We start from the raw sequence: 15,384 nt of genomic DNA on the forward strand, positions 1-15,384 counted from the left end.
CTGATCATCCCTAACTACTCTGCCTGCCTGCCTGATTACCCCTAACTGCTCACCTGCCTGCCTGATCGCGCCTAACTGCCTCTGCCTCAGCCCCCACCACCAGGCTTCATCAGGATGGATGTCCAGAATGACGTCTGGAACGTCATTTGGCTGTCTGGTCTAATTAGCATATTATGCTTTTATTATTATAGATCTTTACTCAAACATCACTTTTTCAGTAAGGTTTTTTTAGACCAATATCTCAAATTTTTCTTCCACCCCAGAATTTTTATATCCCCATTTCCTCCTTTATTTTTTTCTCCAAATAACTGAACACCATCTACTACTATATATTTTACTTAGTTATCTTATTTACTCTTGGTCTCTCCCAACAGAATATAAACCCGGTGAGGACAGCAAATTGTGATGGCTCTATTTATTACTGTAGTTCAGCACCTGGAAGAGTACCTGGTATGTAGTATATTCTCAAAAGTACTGAGTGAATAAATCGGCTATTGAGAAAAGAAAGATGACCTAGACTAGAAAAACTGCCTAGCTTGCAAAAGAAACCTAAAAAACACCAAAAGATGTAAAAAGTCACTTCTAAAACCCTAACACTGGGAAGTTACTACATACTAGGTCTTATATTTCTAAATCTTGTCTATAAAGTGCTTAATAAAGTAAAATATTTGCTATTCTCTTCTGGGGACTGGAAGGGGGAAAATTGCAAATATTGCAAAAGTATAAGGTGAAGGCCAATGATAAATTAACTAGAATATTGCTTATCATGCTTTAATATCAGCAATAATACAACACAATACTAGCCTTGAGTCGAGTGCCATTGTGAGCTTTTATACACCCAAGCTTTTTCTAGAGGCAGTTGAGCTCTGCTTCCTGGTCCGTGAAAACGTGGGCAAGTGTTCAGATGATAAACACTTCTTCTCATCTGAGGAGGAAGCCTGGCAGTGGGACTGCTTGTCAGAGAAGGTGATAAAGCAGGAGCTGCACCCAGTGTGAGAACTGCCTTCTCTTCTCCCGGGGAGTCTCACATGACAACACAGGCCCATTTGTTAAGCAGATCTGAGAAGTGGGTGCTAACAGCAAAGTCTTCTCAGCATCGAGGGGAGCCCAGTATGGGGAGGTGTGACTGTGGATGGTGATGAATGAAAGTGAAAAATGTCTATTAAGAGGTTTCAAGGGTACAGAAAAGCCTGACTTCAGCATTACTTTAAGCCACCCCTCGCGGACCACACCTTCAGTTGACAGTCAACAAAGGCAAGGCTTGTACTGCAGGTCTCTTACCAGCTGTGGTCTCCACTCCCAAGGCTCCTGTATCTGGCCAGCTACTGGTTCTTAGTTCCAGTTCACTGTGTTGGTCCTAGTCCTACACTTCGTGCTTGCTGACTGCCCTTAGTTTCCCCAGTTTCCACCCAAGTGCTGACAGGGACTTCCGGTCAGGCTCCCCGGCTAGCTCTGGGCCCCTGAACATAAGACACCCTCCTCTCTCCCAACCTTGCAGCCCAAATCCCCCAAGTGGAAGGAGAAGAAGGAAGCCCAGGCCCAGTGACTTCCTAGGAGGGCTTTACTTGTGCACCTTTGGCAGAAAGAGGATGGAACTCGGGCAGCCGGGGTCACCTCGTCTTAACCAGCCTCTCCTTGTTCTGTGTCTAACAAACTCCATGGCCACTCGGGCCCTACTCAGCTTGTCTGCCCTTCCTGACCTCGCTGTGATAGCTCTCTTGCTTATCTGAGTGTGGTGTGGGACTCCCTCGCCAAGTCTCCTCTGACTCTCGCACCAGCACCATCGCAGTGAGTTGGGGGGCCCCTCTGGGGAGCCGCGGAGAGGGCAGGGTCCAGCCTGCAGGTGGAGGAGTGTGAGCCAGTCTCTGCTCTTGCAAGAGCCCTGTTCTGGAGGCTCCAGATCAAGTGGGGAAAGTGAGTGGTTGTTGACTTGCATTCAGTGAGAATCTGATATGCACCATGGTCTAAAATTTCTTCATTTGGGGGGGCAGCTACCACAACGTGTTGATGTTTGTGTCATTCAGGATACCTCCCGACAGCCAAGTGTGAGAACCCATCCTCTGTCCTTCCTCACCTATAACTCAGTCATTTATGTGTGGTTGTCAGACGTGTGCCCCCCAAACCGAGGCTTCTCAGGGCCATGACAAACATCCAGAAAGGCCAACGGGAAGATAGGAATCTGCCATCTCACAGCCTACTGGCTTATGCTGAGCCTTTATCACGATCATTTTTATAATAAATACCATTTTATTATTTTACTATCCTTTCTATTCTTATTTGGCATTTGTAGAGCATCAGACAACTTTTGAAGCGTTTTCTCACACTCCCGCCTACTTGGCTCTCACAGTGTCCTCTAAGGAAGGAAGTGAAGGTATTGGTGGTGTGTCCTCCTGAAGGTAGTCACATCACACTGCAGTGGGGAGAGCTCGAGGACCTGGGTGGTGTTGTACTTGAGCCCAGGCCCCCCGGCTCCAGGTCCACGGCTTTCCCCACGCAACACCCTGACCCTCTGACTGTGTGCCTCACTGGGTTTCAGAAGGAGGTGTGGCCAGCAGAGTGTGAGAATGTGAACAACAATGAGACGGCGACACTGGGGCTCTGCACCACCATGCGTGTTGTTCAACTGAGGAGTGTTGGTATCGTTCATCCCTCCTCCTTTCTCTCGAACCACCTCCCCTAGACAGTCAATTTCTCCTGCCTCTGCTGTCCTGTACCATGTAATTCAAAAGTGCTAGGAAACACTTATATGATTCAGTACAGGTTGGTGTAAGCTGGTGGCTTGGCTGAGAGCAGAATATGACAACTCTGAGGTTAAGCAACACTCGCTCCGAGGCCTCTTTGAGTTCTGTGCACAGAAGATCACTCAACTGCCATGAAACATGCAGGCACGTGGTTACATGGATCCAGGCGTCTGGCAATATCCTGTGATTTCCCTGGGGCCTTGGAGCTCCATGGGAAATAGTCTGGAGCTTTACTTGGAATTCTGAGCTTCACAGATGGATCTGATGGAATGAATGGAGAAGGGTCCCCGCGGAAAGGAGAGAGAATGGGAACCTGTCTGGCAGGTGAGCTGGGCTCAGCCACTTGAGGATTGGAGGGAACAGGAGACCTTGGTGTGGAGTGAGGCTGCCCTGGAACCCGCCCTCCACTTCCTCTAGCGAATCTGTGGACTATGCAAGAGAAGGGATCAGGCAGGAGCCCCATGTGATTACCTGTCCTCTCCCTCGGCTCTGGATCCGGGTCCTAAAAAAGTGTGTCCATTTCCCTACAGCTACCAAGAGAAGTGATCAATGGAGTTCAGCAAGAGGAACATTAAGATCTGAAGAACTGCAGAGGCCCTGTGGCAAACTGGTGACTCACTCTGTGAGCATCCGTGCCAAACCCTGACACAGCATCCAAGATCCAGAAAAGGAGGGGCAAGACCACATGGGCCAGCAGCAGCAGCAGCGCGGCCTACCTGTGAAACATCCCAGCTCTGCCAGGGGCTCCTATAAAGACACCAGAAGTGAGGAAGCCCGAGGCTTGCGGATCCAGGCAAACTCTTACTGGGTGGAATGGAAGAGCTCTGAGAACACTGGACGATGGTGGGGGCGAGGACCTCCAACCGGAGCTGCAGGGGTATATGCGACTTTGCCCTTGGTAATGGCAAGGCTTCTGGCAGGAAGCAGGGCTGATTCGTCTTTAAAATTGGAGGATGCTCAATGATATTACAGGCCCTTGTGTTTAGAGGTTAGAGGCTTCTTATTTAAAAAATAATAATAATAATTTATTTTGTAGTTTTGGTAAAATATTCCAATTACAATTCACCATTTTAAGCATTTTTTAGTGTACAGTTCAGTGGCATTAAGGACATTTACATTGTTGTGCAACTATTACCACCATCCATCCACAGAACTCCTTTTATTTTATAAATTTCAATTCTGTGCCCATTAGGCAATAATTCCCCATCCCTCCTCCCCCAGGCCTTAACTATTCTACTTTCTGTCTGTATGAATGTGATGACTCTAAGTCCTCGTGAGTGGAATCATGCAGTGGTTGTTCTCCTTGTGGTGGCTTAGTTCACTTAGCGCACTGTCCTCAAGGTTCACTCATGCTGTGGCATGTCAGGATGTCCTTCCTGCTTAAGGCTGATTAATATTCTACTGTATGCATGGAGTATTGTTTATCCATTCATATGTCAGTGGACACTTGGGTTGCGTCTACTTTTGGGCTATTGTGAACAACGCTGCCATGAACACACGTGTGCAAAGATCCTCCTCTGTATTGTTTTGCACATTATTTCTTATCCCCCCATCCCATCACCCTCTCAGCTCTTGTGCCTTCTGCTCTCACCTGCAATGCTACTTCCTCCAAGGAGCTTTCCTTGGCTTTACAGACCAACTTGGTTGATTCTGCCAAGGCTCCCAACCTCCCCAAAGCACAGCTCACTGTTATCGCCTATTAGTCTTCCCCACGAGCCTGTAAATTTCCGATGAAAGGGGCACTGCCTAGCCAGCCCACCACTGTGTCCCTCAGGCCTAGCACAGTGCCTGGACCATGGGGCATCCCTGAAGGTAGGAACACAGCCATCAGGTCACATGAGATCAAATGTGCAGCGCGTGCACCCGCCAGCAGCCTCGGAGGCTTGCGTTCTTACATGGCTTGCCCTCCGCCATCTGCTGTGGTTCTTTCACTAAACCCTGAGACCAGCAAAAGCCATGTCAGTTGTGTCACCTGAATTCCTAGGCTGCGAGACTAGTCGAGGAGATGTGTGAGGCAGAACATGATGAACTAGTGGAAGATGCACTAGTTCCCTGTGTCCTATAACAAATCACCACAAACTCAGTGGCTTCAAATGATCCAAACGTACTCCCTTACATTTCTGGAGTCAGAGGTCTGAAGCAAAGGTGTTTAATGGCTGCGTCCCTTCTGCAGGCACCAGGCGCACACTGGTCCGGCCGCCTTGTCTCCTCGCCTCATCCTGCACCTGGAGGCTTCTGCACTCCTCAGCCCAGCTCCTTCCTCCGCCTTCAGAGTCCATCACGCCACCCCCTGGCGCTGTCAGCACGGCTCCTTGTCCAAATCTGGCCCTCCCATGCCCGCCTCATAAGGAGCCTGTGGTTACCTCGGGCCATGCAGACAACCCTGGACTTCTCCCTCTCCGAGTCCCGCAGGTGATCACAGCTGCAGAGTCCCTTTGCCACACAAGGGAACATGGGCACAGATGTGCTGGTGGAGGGAATGGGCATCCTTGGGCACCATTCTTCTGTCTGCCATGGGGAGTGTTCCACAAGCCAAGCAGGGAGGGGGCAGCTATGGGTGGGGCCGAGGAAGCTCAGAGAGGAGGGAGGCAGCAGATCAGCTTGGCTGCACATGGAGGACATGGCTGGTGGAGGAAAGGGTTTTGGTGAAAGGTGTGTGTGAGGCAATGCTGGGGAGGTGAGGACGTTTGCCCAGGTTTCCCAGGGCCCTGGCTACTAGGCAGAGCCATCTGGTGTGGCTGGGATGGTCATAAACACCCCGGGCAGTTTCTGTGTGGCAGCTCTGCACTCTCTGCTGGGCCGGCCCTGGCTCCCCTCCCCGCCATCCTTTGTGGCATGCTCTTTAATGAGCGCTACGATGGAAGTGGAACAAGTCTCCTCAGTCCCTTCCATGAGCATTTTAGTTGCTGTTCCCTGCAGCCCTTGGTGCCAGCAGGTGAGTAACAGTGACACAAGGAGCTGGAGGCTGCGGTTCAGAGAGGAGAGCTCAGCCCTGAGGTCTGGTGCCCAGCACAGCGGCTTCCCCAAGAAAACTGTGCAGCCACCTGCTTCCAGAGAGCCCAGGAGACCACAGAGGGGTCCAGCTTCCCTAAGGAGGCCCTCTGCTCCCGCCCCATCAGCACGCTGCAGAGCCAGACCTGGCTGAGCCTGGGGCTCATCTATGCTTCGATTCCCTTTTCCTGTGTCTGCCTCTGAGGGTTGGGGTCAGTGGGGATGCAGCAGCTGCTGGTGCTGAGGTGAAGAGCTCAGCGCTTTTTCTTGCCAGAATCTGAGCCGGCACCACCTGGTGGGGCTTTGGGGAGAATGTGCCACCTGGTGGGGGCGGGGTGGGGCGGGTGGGGCCTGGGCCAGGCTGCCCATGCCCTTCAGCACCAGCCTCCCCAGCCTCCTTCAGGAGTGGCCACCCCAGGCTGCCCGCTGGTCTGTGCCCTCACAGCGAGCCTTGCTCATGTCCGGCCTTGCCCAGGTTTTCAGTGATGCTGGGAACTCACATTGTCAGCCCCAGCCCTGCACTCTTTTCCAGCCGAACCCGCCCCCTCCCTCAGTCTGAACACACAGGGTCACTGAACTGCCACTGAGCACAGCCCCGCCTCCACGGCCTAGGGCATGACCATGCCAGGCAAATCCCTCCACACCTTTCCGGTCCAGCAATCACCTCCAAACTCCTGTCACTGCTTTTACCCTTGATCCTCTCCAGTTAATCCTCACGAAGCAATTTAAGAGGCATCAGATCCCATCATTCCCTGCTCAATCCTTCTGGCTTCCTCTCCACAACCCAGCTGGCCTCGCATGGCCGGCTCCTGTGGGCTTCCGTGATCCCACTTCTATCACTCTGTCCAGCCTCCCTCTGCTCCCGGACACAGGTTACTCCCACCTCACAGTCTTTCTTCTCACACTTCCTCCAGATTTCAGAGCTGCTCTTCTCCCCTTTGCTCAGCCTCTACTTGCGGGTGACCGTCTCCTAGAGGCCTCTTCCAGCCACCACCTCTAAATGATGCTCCTTCCGCCTGGCATCGTTTATCTCGGGGTGCTCCCTGACATCTGACATTTATTATATGGCAATGTACTCGTGCTCCCCTGACTCCCCACTACAAAGTGAGTTCCATGGGGGCTGTTTTTTTGTCTCAGTCTCCAGTGCCTCACACAGTGCCTGGCCCAGAGCGATGTGTAATCAATATTTGTTGAATGAATAGATGAGGAAATAATTTATGTCACAGACAGTGACCGAGGTTCTTACATGCAGAGCCTGTCATAGGTGGGCAATGTTTATTCCCTGTTCCCTGGGAACTCACAGCCATTTGAGCAAAGATTAGAAAAATATATATTTATATGTGATAAATGCTACAAGTGTAATATGCACGAAGTAGCATAGGAATGCACATGAGGCGACAATTAATTTTCCCCCAAGGTCTAGGGAGCTATTAGACAAAGGAGAAGGATTTAAATTCACTTGAGCTGCCCACTCATCAGTTGAAGGTGTCTGAATAATCCTTAGTTGCTTCTAAGTCCTCCACCTTAGCTGAGCAACCACAGATGAAGTTGCCTAGAGATCTAAGGACGCCTACACCCAAAGAGATTGTTGAAAAGGTGTCAGGGTCTGATACTGGCCCCAGAGGCTTGCCCCTGTGAAGCCAATAGCTTCAGACCCTCATCAGGAACCGCAATGTCAGTGTCACTGTTGCTAGGTCCTCCCCAGGGAAGGGCTCCCTAAGGGCCACCCTCTGTGTGTTGCCAAGCCTTGAAGACTGACCATTAGGCCACTTGTGGTAGCCAACACTGATGAGAGGGCCTGGCCCTGTCATACAGAAGACTCTCCCAGCTGTGCCATCCTGGGTGCTGGAGGCTGGGGTGCTGGATGCCAGAGAAGCTAGTTGTGGCCATGAGTGGCTGGGGGAGGTGTGTCCAGGCTACCAGGTGTCTTTTTCAAGAGTGAACAGGACACTCTGATGTGCATCCCACAGGTAGCATCTGTTATTCAGGGTGGGAGAGGCTGCTCCCCCTGAAAGCAGTGATGCTGCTGAGGAGCAATGGCGCTGGGAAGGAGAGCAGATAAAGCATCAGAGCCACGCTGCCCGGTCAGCCCCTCTGCTCCCAGGGAGTCTCGTCCATCCAGGCCAGGCTCTGCAAACAGAAGGATGATCGGTAATCACCCCTTACCCATCAGAGGCTTTTATACATTACATAATTTGGTCCTCACAGCAGTCTTCTGAGGTGTATTTGATCATGCTTTAAATAGTATTTTTCCCTTACAGTTTATTATAGAAATTTTGGAATATGTATATGAAAAGATACACTGAATAAAATAAAAATCACATATAATCCAACCATGAAAGTATCTACTATTAATATGTTGGAGTATCTTCCACCAGACTTTCTCCCAAATGCATAAATGCATAAAATGATGTCAACTTATGGCTCACTCTGTCCTAAAAAAAATCGGCTCAAATTCCTATTTTATGGCTCTTAGAAGTATATCTGAAAATTCTTAGAGAGATTTATAGTCTCATAGTGCATTCTGGCTCCAAGCTACCATCATCTTTGAATTTTTCTCTCAAGTCCACTCAAGTTCCTATTGTTTTCACAGTGACCCTGCAAATGTGGGACTCTATCCTTTCTTGTTTCTACTGCTCCCTGTACACTCACCAAAAAAACCCCAGTCACACTCAGCATTTTTTGTGTGCGGAAAAATGCTTCAGGGAGAAATGTTTAGGGAGAGAGAAGATGTTTTTATAGCAGTTCAAACAACTTTACCCTGTTCAACAGAATTTCCCCCTCTTCTGTTCTGTTCTCTTTTTCCAACGCTTTATTTATTCTTAATGTAGAGCTGTTTAGGGATAGCTTTTGTTTACTAGTCTCCATTCTCCTTGCTCTTGTACTCTTACTTTCCACTTCTATCTTCTATCAAAGAATTCTCCTTAGCAAAAAAGTTCCCTCCTATATCCTGTAAGGTTTCTTAGCTGCAAGCCGCAAAGACCAACCAACTCAGGCAAAAAAAATAGAAAATTTATCAGGAACAGGTGTTATCTCACAGAATGAGAGGGGAAAAAAACTAAAGAGACAATCTCAGAAAGGACAGAAACCAAAGTATCTATATATATAAAAGCCAAGTGACCAGAATGATGGAAGGACTGGAACAACCGGTCTCTATGACATGCACTGCAGTGGCCAGCCAGCCTGATCAGGGCCCCTCCCCCTGGCCAGCCCCACTCCCGATCAACCCCCCAATTGGGGGTGGGGCCAGCCAGCCAACCTCCTGCGGCCCTGCTCCCCAGCCGGACCCAGCCCCCATCGTCCCCCCCAATCAGGGGCAGGGCCACAGCTGGCCCAGCCCAGATTGGCCCTGATTGGGGTGGGGCTGGCCGGACCCCACCCATGCACGAATTCATGCTGTGGGCCTCTAGTCCTAAAATAATGGATAGTTGAGAGCCCACCCACCACCACTATGATAACTTGAGACTTTTCCAATCTTTCTTTCTTTCTTTTTTTTTCTTCTTTTTTTAGAGATAGTGGAAGGGAGGGGGAGAGACAGAGAAACATCAACGTGAGAGAGGCACATTGATTGTACGTGCCCTGACCAGGGCCTGGGATCAAGTCTGCAACCGAGGTATGTGCCCTGGACTAGAATCGAACCTGGGACCCTTCAGTCTGCAGGCTGATGCTCTATCCACAGAGCCAAATTGGCTAGGGCTCCAATTTTCTTTCAATGCACTCAAGATTGACATTTCAAAGAGGGTGTCTGATCAACCTAGATTATTTCATCTACTCCAGTGATGGGCAACCTTTTGAGCTTGGTGTGTCAAACTTTGCCAAAAAACTGAGCATAACTCGGGTAGTGTGTCACTTTGAGGAAAAAACATTATTTCGCAAATGTTTCATCCTCAGGAGCAGCAAATGCTTCATCCTCGGCATGCGGCCGCCTCAGCGGCCACGTGTCAACAGAAATGGCTACGCGTGTCAGTGCTCACACACGTGTCATAGGTTCGCCATCACTGATCTACTCACAACTTGGCCAGGGAAGGACAGCCCCACCAAAACGGCTTTCTACAGCAGGCAAATAGTTCTGCAAGGCAAATGGGGTTGCTATGTAGTACCCATCATGGGAGAAAAGAAACGGGGCACCCTGCTCACTTATCTCAACACTCTTTAACCACTAATTTATGGGGTTGGGAGATGTTCAGTGGAGGTAAGATAGTCTAGTGTATATTTCTTTCTTTCCATAGAATCCACGTTTGATACCCTAAGGCTTAGGGCCTAAGCCAATGTCACTTGGCGACTTCCCATTCATTCTTTTGTATTCAGTTCTCAATTTATATTTTTATTTTCTGAGATATCTTCCATGATTCCCAACCAAAATATGGGTTAGGACCCTCAATTTTGTGTTCCCAGAGCACCACGCAGGTCTTCTTAGATAAACTGTAGGTTCCTCAAGAGCTTGAACACCATGGATCAACACGGCAGATCACGGGGAATGGTGTGGAGATGGCACACCAGAAACACTGTGGATTGACCTGTCTGCCATGAGGAAAGTGTCCTCAGAGAAACTGCACAGGGATGAGGAAGAGGAGGCAAAGGGACCTGGAATTGATACCAGAGAGGAAAAAACACCTGATTTTAGAGATAGTGGAAGGGAGCTGGAATGAGCATCCCACACATGAAAGAAACACACACCCCTGCATACCCTGCCTGAAATGGACGAGGGACAAAGGCGTTGGAGAGTATTCTACAGGCAATGGCAACTTGACGCTGTCAACCAAACTGCATGTCCTATGGATTCCAGGTGGGTGGGCTGTAGGGGGGGGGGAGCCCTCAGTGGGAGCACTGCAACATTTAGCTGGAGGACCAGGTCATCTGAAGAAGGACAGGGATGTGGGGCACAGAGAGGGGTGCACAGGTTTCACCAATGTTCAGTACTAAAAATAACAGAGTGAAATTTTGTGGGGCTAGTTGATTAAACTTGTTACTCTATATGCTCTTTAAGTGTGAAAGGTCACCATTCAAGCCAATGTGATATATCTTCTTACATACTAGTAAAACAGCTAACACTTAGAGTGCTCTTCATGTGCCAGGCACTGTGCTAAAGCACTTTTCATAAACAATCTCATTTAAATCTCACTGACGGCTTAGGCCCGCTCCCTGACATCAGTCAGACATCCTTAGCACTGCCGAGGAGGCAGGAGAGGCTCCTGCCACAACCGCTGTGCTTGCCAGCCGTGAGCCTGGCCCGTGGGAGTGCACTGACCACCAGGTGTTACCTGCAGCTGCACCCTGACTAAGCCAAGTAGTACTGTCCCCATTTCATAGATAAGAAAACTGAGGCAAAGAAAAGTTACATAGGAAGTGTGGAACTGTGTTTTGGACTCAGGAAGTTTGCCTGGGTCCAATACCCATCTACCACCATGCTATTCATTCATGCTTCCATCCCACAATTAGTTATTGGAGACTTTCTATGTTAATCTCTGGGGATGTTATAGTAAAAAACCAAGTAGAAAATTCTTAATACCAGTTCTCCTGACTTGCAACAGAAAGTAAGATAGTTATAAGTACATCTCAATAGTGGTATATTTTGCTACAGGCTTGCACTGGAAAGAGACATGCAGCTTTTAAAAACAGGCATTCTGCATCAAAATCAGGTTATAAAAGAGCTGGTTGCTAAAGGGATTCGATTTAAAATTTGGTTTACACATAATTCAGTCAAAATATAGATAAGAATGAAAGGAGAAGGCTAGGAAGAAAAGGGTGAGTTAGCAAATAGGTTGTCATCCTTTTATTTCATGGAGCCCTTTGATCGTCCACCCCTCACCATCCCCCACACACTCTCCACCACGCCACCTCAGCAGCAGTAAGTGGCTTCAGCACTCCTGGCTGCCTTTTGGAAGTCCGCCTTATGGATAAAGAAGATAAGTTATGGGTAGGGGGCTTGAAAGAAGATGCTTCCCCCTGGAAATTCCTTTCTGGTGCTGCAATGGAAGAACTTGGTGGTTAGGTCATGAGAGGCGACAAATCACTGATCGCTGATAGAGAAAACTCGTGAGAAGCAAGGACTCTCCCATAGAGGCTTAATCTTCTGCTGCCTGAGTAAAGACTCCAGGGCCAGTAATACCTGGTGAAGTCACATGAGCACTGAAGCTGTAAATGTGCCTCTGGAAGGAATTTTGACTCCGTTTCTAGATTGAGAGTGATTTGAAAGAAGTATACTCAAGGTTAGGGATAAAACCAGGGCAAGATCATTGATAATCCTATATAATAAAAGGCTAATATGCAAATCGACCAAATGGAGGAATGACTGGTCACTATGACGCACACTGACCACCAGGGGGCAGACACTTAATTCAGGAGCTGTCCCCTGGTGGTCAGTGCACTCCCACGGGCCAGGCTCACAGCTGGCAAGCACAGCGGTTGTGGCAGGAGCCTCTCCTGCCTCCTCGGCAGTGCTAAGGATGTCTGACTGATGTCAGGGAGCGGGCCTAAGCCGTCAGTGAGATTTAAATGAGATTGTTTATGAAAAGTGCTTTAGCACAGTGCCTGGCACATGAAGAGCACTCTGCGAGAGGGTGCAGACCGGGCTGAGGGACCCTCCTGAGTGCATGAATTTTATGCACCGGGCCTCTAGTAATGAAAAATTAGTTAGAGAGATACCCAAAACTTCCTGAGAGATTAGGTTTTCTTTTCTTTAAAGACTTGCACTTTTGGACTATTCATATCCTTCTTGGACATTTATTTATTTCAATAAAGAATCCTCTTTTATAACATCAAGAAGCTATGTCTACTGGGTGCCCAGATGTCCAGGCCATATGTTTATCCCCAAGGTAACTTGAAGATATCAGGTCCTAATTGCTGGGATCCAGAAAGAAAAAAGAATTTTGTGTGCAATGCACTTGGGGATCTAAATGTAAAAGTGACAGCAAAATTTTGCAGAAAACTAAGTCAAAAATTACTCTAAGAAGAAGTCTTGAGGCAAATGTGAGCTTGGAAGAAGCTCAGGTGAAACATGTGTGCCACATCGGTGGTTTCATTTGTTCTAAGAAAATAAGGATCTCTGATCCCTTGCTGTCAATTCATCAGTTGACATTTGAGACACTTGCGATAACAAGAAATTTCTGTTTTAATCACTCAACTCAATTCAAAATGCACAAATATGATGAATACCTACCATCCACCAATAAAATATGTATCTGCTTCCTACTATGTGCTATATTTAGGAACACAAAAGATATGTCAGTCGAATAACTGATGTTGGAAAACTAAATAAATGCAAGACTTATAAGATAACTGTTTCTTCCCCTCCCCTTTCTGAGAGAGAATTATTATTATTAATTTTATTTTGCTCCTTTGAAGTTGGACTGTGACTTGTGACTTGCAGCAATAAAATGCACAGGAAAGTGACATGAGTCACTTTCAGGCAGACATTTTGTGTTTTTTTAATAAATCTGTATTGTTGAAAGTATACATATGTCCCCCATTGATCCCTTCCAGCCTGCCCTACCCCCTCCCACCCCAGGCAGAAGTTTTAAGACCCACTTCTTGTTTGACCACTGTGGCCTTTGCCGTGATGACTGCGATGTTGCAATAACAGCTCCTTAGTCCACCGGATTCTTGGAGAAAACAAGATGGAGTCCATTCTTAACTGTGCTACAAGGGACATGTGGAAAATAACTCTGTTTGTAAGAAGCGATGTTTTAAGGTTACTTGTTACTATAGCATGACTTAGCCTATTCTGATTTACATGAGACATCTCCATAAAACTAGCATTTATTGAGTGTTTACTATATGCATTATCTCATTGAATTTTCATAAAAACATCATGAAGCATATATAATATTACTTAAGTTTTTTAGATATTGAACTGAGTCTCAGAGCTAAGTTCAGATCATGCTCTGTATATGGTATTGTAGTTGAGTTTCAGAACCTGGTTTGCTTGGCTCCAGAGCCTGTGAACTTAACTATTATGCCATACTGCCATACAGAGCAGACTGAGCAGAATCGCAGGTCAAAAGGAAATTTTTGGAATAGACTGTAAGTGCTGTGGGTAGTTCAGAGGGGAGAGAGCAATGTACACTAGGACTTCTTGGGGAGTGCTTCATGGAAGAGGTGGAGTTTAAAAACAGGTAGGTCATAGATGGGAGGAAGGAAGCTGTCATTCCCAGGCCTTTTTGGGATGGGTGGGGGGGGAAGGGAAGAGACCTCATCTATCTGGTGAAATAAGGCAAAACAATGGATATGCCATATCTGGAAATTGGTTTAGTCTACCCTTAAGAATTTCACAGTCAGAGAGGAACAATAAGACATTTACTCAAATTGCTATCATAATTCAGGGAAACTCCATTAAGAGGCATGCTGGAATTCTCTATGAAGTGTGTTAAGATTTATCAAACCAAGACGAAGCAGAAATCTTTACCCATGCAGAATAGGGGTTTAGAAAAAACACATCTGCTGCAGAGAAGGCAGGCTATGGGCCCAGACACAATATCTCAAAGCACGTAACAGTCACTGTCCCAAATACAGAAGGGGCTGGTATAGAATTAATACAATTATGTTGGTGGAAGATGGCAGGAGAAATTATCCTTTTGATTGTCCATGACAATTCCCAACACATTAGAAGAGATTTGGCTAGGGGGGTACCAGGACTGTTTTCTTCCTGTTTCACTGGCTCAGGCCTGAGAGGAGGCCAAGGCTTTGTGGGCTCCTCAGTGAGGGCAGTCAGAGGGAAGTGTCTCTGGTCCCTCCCTCGTCACCCCTGGAGATTCTGTTTTAGGAGGTCTTGAGTTTCACCAGGATTCTTAATTCTTAATGAACATTCATTAGATTCTAAGGTTGATGGTCTGTGAATCTCATTTAAAAAAGAAAAACAACCAATAACACCACCAAATAAAACATTTTTTGAAAGTTAAAGAATACTTGCATTAAAACCAACTGAAATACAAGAAATAATGAGTTCTTCAGAAGGTTATGTTATGCTTTAAGAATTCAGTGATTGAGATCCAAGATGGCGGCATAGATAAACATCTGGGCTGCTGCCGTCCACAACAATTTCCAAAACTACAACTAAAAGACAGAACGTCTATCACCCAGAACCATGGGAAAGCTGGCTGAGCGGAACCTCTACAACTAGACTGAAAGAGACGGGTGCAATCAGGACACAAACGCTGAAAAACTGAGGTACAGGGGAGCACATGGGTGATATGAGCTGGCGGCGGAGCCCAGCTGGAGGCGGGCGTTGCTTTCTTCAATCTGAAGAGAGACAAGCCCCCAATCTCTCTGAAATCCAGTTTCCGGGGAGAGACTGGGCTGTCTGCCATTGGGTCGGAGTGAGGCTGGCTTACTAGCAGAGCTGCATGGAGGTAGAATTGTTGGCTGCGCCGGGGCGCGAGACTGTGGGGACTCGGTTGCAGGGATGCGGTTGGAGGCGGCTCACTGCCAGCCATTGCTGTTTGCCACGCCCTAGCCTAGTGATGCCCTGAGACTCCGCCCCGCACAATCTACAAACACACCCAAGCTCCTAGCTGCGGCTTTTGCATATGAATGGCCTTCTCTATTGCAGTTTAAACGAGTAAACTTGCAACCCGGTACAGACAGCTCCAAGACCTCCAAGCTCCAAGCAGGGAGGAGAGGGCCGCAGTTCTAGCTGTAGCTCCTGCAGGGTGGC

This window comes from Eptesicus fuscus, chromosome 13 (assembly GCF_027574615.1).
Source record: "Eptesicus fuscus isolate TK198812 chromosome 13, DD_ASM_mEF_20220401, whole genome shotgun sequence".
NCBI lineage: Eukaryota > Metazoa > Chordata > Mammalia > Chiroptera > Vespertilionidae > Eptesicus > Eptesicus fuscus.